At 46.5% G+C, this 5,468-nt stretch overlaps 1 long non-coding RNA gene across 1 annotated transcript; it reads right to left on the bottom strand.

The window, feature by feature from the left end:
- Positions 1 to 3,897: 3,897 nt before the first annotated feature.
- LOC143414962 (uncharacterized) lies at positions 3,898 to 5,038 on the bottom strand. Its single transcript, XR_013095575.1, has 3 exons — positions 4,871 to 5,038; positions 4,734 to 4,795; positions 3,898 to 4,461 (listed from the first exon to the last, which is right to left on the bottom strand). It is a non-coding gene; the product is annotated as an uncharacterized LOC143414962 (long non-coding RNA).
- Positions 5,039 to 5,468: the final 430 nt, after the last annotated feature.

The following is a 5,468-nucleotide window of genomic DNA, read 5'->3' on the forward strand; positions in this document are numbered from 1 at the left end:
TGCCCCGTACAGGTAATCTTGGAATTTCTCGGTCACACTCCACTTAAGGGCGAGGAATTCCAGCTTGTGGGCTGCATAACGGCTCTCACTCTGCGACAATCCGTGGCTAGCATAAGCTATGACCCGGAGTTTCTCCTCTTGCTCTTGATACAACACTGCTCCAAGTCCGGTCACACTCGCATCGGTGTGCAGAATGTATGAACGAGACGGGTCCGCAAACCCAAGAACCGGAGCAGTTGTAAGCTTCTCAATCAAGGTTTCAAATGCAACTTGACATTTGGTATCCCACCTCTCCCCGAAGGGTTGGTTTGGCCTGTAGGTGGGTATCTTGTGAGCTTTCAGGGTCTTTGATCTTTGAACTGGAGAATATCCACGAGTCAGGTCATTGAGAGGTTTGGCAATGACGGAATAGTCTTTTATAAACCGGCGGTAATAACCAGCGAAACCCAGAAAAGATCTTAATTGTTTCAGAGTCTGGGGAACCGGCCATGTCTTGATGGTCTCTATCTTCTCAGGATCTGTTTGAACTCCTTCCTCAGAGACAATATGACCCAAGTACTTTACAGACTTTTGGAAGAATCGACATTTCTCCGGTGCCAGTTTCAGCCCATATTCCTTCAACCGGTTCAGGACTCTCAGCAGCCTTCGTTCGTGTTCCTCAAGAGTGTCCGAATAGATGATTAAATCATCCAGGAAAACGAGCACTTCCTTTAGGTGAAGGTCCCCCATGCATCGCTCCATCAAGCGCTGAAAGGTGCTTGGGGCGTTGGTAACACCTTGAGGCATTTGGTTAAACTCCCAGAACCCAAGAGGAGTCACAAAAGCAGTCTTTGCCTTGTCTTCCTCCTCCATCTGGATCTGGTAGTAACCGGACTTCAGGTCGAGCACTGAAAACCACTTAGAACCAGTGAGTGCTGAAAAGGATTCCTCCAAATTAGGTAAGGGGTATGCATCCTTGATGGTTTGAAGGTTTAGTTTCCGGTAGTCTATGCACAGCCGGACCTCACCGTTCTTCTTCCTGACCACCACGATAGGTGAAGCAAAAGGAGACGATGATTCCCTTATAATGCCGGCTTCCAGGAGCTCACGCAGGTGACGGCGGACAGCTTCGAAATCTTGTGGATGGATTGGCCGGGCACGTTGCTTGAATGGTGTATTGTCATGGAGTGGAATATGATGTTTGACAGCTGATGTACATCCAAAATCCAAGTCATGATGCGAAAAGACCTCCGAGATGTCATTCAGCTTGCCTATGACTCGCGTCCTCCATTCAGGTGACAGTGGAGAATCACCAAAATCAAAGTTCAGGCTGGTGGTAGTGTTCCTGACTGGAAGATGGGTCACGCGATGTTCAGACAAGATGCAGTGGTAGGTTTCCAAATCCGCAATGACACTGTGAGGTGGAATGAAGGTATCTTGCTCCGACTCATTTGTAATAACCACAGGAACCTTGTATGGAGAAAGAGCTGGGAAGTTGATGAGACAACTGCTGACACACAACCCCCCAGGTAAGGTGGAAGCAGGATGCTGTAGAAGAACACTCTGGCTAAACAACGGGGTGGAAACTTTGGCAGAGCCCTGGATGACAATAGTGCGGCCGGCCGGAACACGCACTGGAGCTTTGCTTAGTAGCCTCACATTCCCAATGCTGCCATTCTCCTTCTGCTTGTGTGACAGCTGTAGTGTTTTCAACACCGCTCTGTACCCATGAGTGCTAGGCTGATAGCTCGGATGCTGGTTAAGATGCTGTTCATACAGGGGTTCCAGGGTGTTCATCCCAATTAGCACAGTAGCGGGGACGTCAGGGTGTACGTCCGGAACAACTAGAGCCAATGTTGTTACTTCATATTCTTCACCAACAAAATCTCTGGGGAACTTGACGGAAACCTCAATGTATCCAAGATATGGAATGGTTTGACCCGCAGCACCTTCCACCTGGAGAAGATCATGGAGTGGTTGAATTTGTTGGTCATGAAGATGATTGTTGTAAAAGGATACAGGTATTGTAGTAACCTGTGATCCTGTATCAAGCAGGCATTTCTGTGGATGGCCTGCTAGGGTCACCTCTGTTGTGCATCTTGACCCAACTAACCCATGAGGTAACATTGTAGTTGCCTTCGGACAAGTGTGTAGGTCTACACAGTGAACAATTTCCTCCTTGTTCCTTTCCTCCTTTGCGGGACAATGTGGGTCCTGCACAGTTCCTGTACGTCCCATTACAGAAACTGTATCTAGTTTAAATGTCCAGTTGATGAATTCCGCTTCTGCCATTTTGGTTTCTTTTCACTGAACTGTTTGCGTTTTGCATTGACCAATGCGGGATTGGGTCTGTTCTCACACTGTGGTCTAATGTGTCCATCTTCCCCACACCTGAAACAGAAACCAGGCTTGGGGTTAGGTGATATATTCCCCTGTGTATCCGTCCTTTGCTTCGGGTGCTGCTTTGGAACAGGAGTACAGGACTGGTGAGACTGGGAGGCAGTTAAGGCGGCAAGTTGCTTTTGTATCTCCGCCGTCTGCTGGGTGAGAGTGGACAACGCAGCACAGACCCCCTTTTCTTCTTCTACTGCGAACTGAGCTTGAGCTGCAACTCTGTGTCTTGGTGTTCCCAAATGTTGCTTCATCCTCAGAGTTTTGCTAGCTTCTCTGTCTTCTTCAGTTCTTAATAGGAGTAACAGTTCTGCAAAAGAAGGTGGGTTGGATTTTCTCTGCTTCAGCTGGAGCTCAGAGATAAGGTTACTATCCCAACATCCCCTACAGAATTGGCTGAGCAGGTGCCTGTTCACTTCACCCTGCTTGACCCCTCCCCGCTTAACAGCTAAACTCAGGGCCACCTGAAGTCGCTGTAAGTAGCCGGATGGCTTCTCACCCGAGTTCTGCAGCGTGTCCATGAATTTCGCATAAAGTTCTTCCCCGTCCTGTACAATTCCATAAGCAGAATCAAGATGTTGAATATAAGTCTCTGCTGGTAGGTCGGGGTTAAGGTGCTTGATTATGTCCGCTGCAGGTGGTAAAAGACTATCAAGGATGTGTCTGGATCTTCGCAGTTCTGAAATGGCTGGATCCTTTAAGATGAGATCCACTCCAGAGCGCCATGTATCATAGTCCACCTCATGCTGTGGGTGTGGTAGTCTCCCAGAAAACATGCGCAGCTTATGGGATGAGCGTATGTTTACATCTTCGCTCTTTACTATATGCTCCACAACATACCTCTGTACTTCAGGTGGATTCAACTCAGCCGCAGACATACTGATAGAATGTCCTTCTGTTGTTGTAGGATGTAGGGCAGCTGAAGAAGTGACAGGGCTAGCCATGTTGTGGGTTTGTCGATCCGGAGTGGCAGCCATTTTGTGTTCAGATGCGGCAGTGCATTCCTGCTTGAGCCCTTCTGGTTTTCCTGGGCGCAGTTCTGAAACAGCTCCATTTATTTGGGTCATTAGTTCTTGGAGAACTTCAGCAAAATCCTGACCAGACAGTTTTGCTACTTGTTTTAAGTCAGCTAAATAAGTCTTAGTCTTTGTGCACCCGACAGTAGCCGCATAGATTTTAGACAAGCTTTTTATATGATATTCATTATTTAAGGGCTTAAATGTATACGGCAGAATCGGACCCAATAAATCAAAAGCAGACCCCGTTTTAAACTCAACAACGAGCATATTATTAAACTCAGAGCCGGGTGAGTTTATTGGCACGGAGCGTTCAATAGCACCATACTGGAGAAGAAAATCTTCAACCTCCTCAACCACATATGCGGGGACGCCACTGACCAACACCGCGTTTGGTATTTTAACACCTAATGACTCCAACAAGTCCATGTTCATAGTAATATGGTGAGATAGTGAGACTGAATGTACACAACAATATTATACTTGACACAACCTCCTGGCTGGCTCGCCACTAATTTGTCTTATGTAGCAAGTACATAAGCTAAAATAATTTAAGTTGGTTATGAATAGTTGGGCTAATTCAGAAGATATCAGATTCGGCTCTAGGAGGTGAGTGAAGTACAATAAACGTACAACCACAGATATTGTGATTACAATTGTTATTTATAGTGAAAATAAAGTGCAATTACCAAACACCAATATTTACAAAATCTGCAGACAAGGAAAAAATAAAACAATTCAAGCTTGTAAAATATCCGCTGCACGGCAGTGCAGGAACCTCGTCCAACCTCTGGCAACAATGTCCATAAAGTTTATTTCATGAGTGATATAAGTCCAACGCGTATGACAGTCTAGACAGGTTGAAATTTGAAGTAGGATGATCAGCACTAAGATTCCAAAGCTGAAATCTCAGAAGTGAGATTTAGGGGACTAAACCAAGAGGGGAGAGTGTAGGCCGCAGCAGCCTCCTACCAGACCGCAGGAAGTTGTAGCTGGGGTTCTGGCTCGTTGGGCCTAGCTCGCCATCCAAAGTAGTGGTGTCGCTGTGGTCTCTCCAGGGCACCACTAGCCTGCACTATAATCACAAAACCACTATTAGCAAAATTCATCTAAACTTCCCAAGCTAGCTTTAGTTCCAGTGTACACATAAAATCCATGAGAAAATACAACAAATACATATCCAACCATTGTAATGAATTAAAACAAATGACAATCTCAAATAACAAAACTACAGCCACATAAAGTGAGAGCAGTAGTAATACAGTAAGCCTCAGCCATCCCATCAGCTAATAGCACTGGCATACTGATACAGGTTACAAATACAAACAAACATTCAGACTCACTCACCATTCACTACGTGCGATGTCACATACGAGCCCCACGCATCTACCCACGGCGGTATCAAAATACTGTTGAACGCAATCCACAATTAATTCAAAAACAAGCCAAGATAGTAAACAGCGAAAAGCGCTCGCCCCACGTACCTGTTGCTTCCATCCGCTAACGCCTCTCCCCCGCGTCGTTTCGAGGCGACAACCCGGAAGGCATATATCGGTGCCTCGCGAATGTGATTGGTCACAACAGGCATGTGCAGACACGCGCCATGACGCGTCGCGATGCCTTCACGGGCACGCTCCCAATTGGAATTTAAAATTTCGGCTTAGTTATAGATGCAGCTCTTTTTATGTGGGTTACACGAGCAACAGCCGAAAAGCATCATTTCCCATAATGCATCGGGGCAAGCCCACTACGGATCCTGTTATAACCCAAAATACACAACATCTCCTCCCCTCTTACAAAGGATGTACTATGAAATAAACAGGTGATCTACTCACAAACTTCAGTCTTCACTGGCACATGACAGTAATAGCCTCACAAACATTTCACCTCTTATTAACTGTAAGGTTACAACACCAACTCTTTTAATTGCTATCTTGGGGAGTGAGGGTGGACTACCTCAACCTCCCCCATGACCCATGGGGATTATTCTGCCCCGTTCATTTGGGTCAGGTGCCATCTAATAACTCAGACGAACAGGAGGCCGCCGCTCTCTATTGGGGTATCGGCGGTCTGTGGTAACGT

This window comes from Maylandia zebra, linkage group LG3 (genome assembly GCF_041146795.1).
Source record: "Maylandia zebra isolate NMK-2024a linkage group LG3, Mzebra_GT3a, whole genome shotgun sequence".
In the NCBI taxonomy this organism is placed as follows: domain Eukaryota; kingdom Metazoa; phylum Chordata; class Actinopteri; order Cichliformes; family Cichlidae; genus Maylandia; species Maylandia zebra.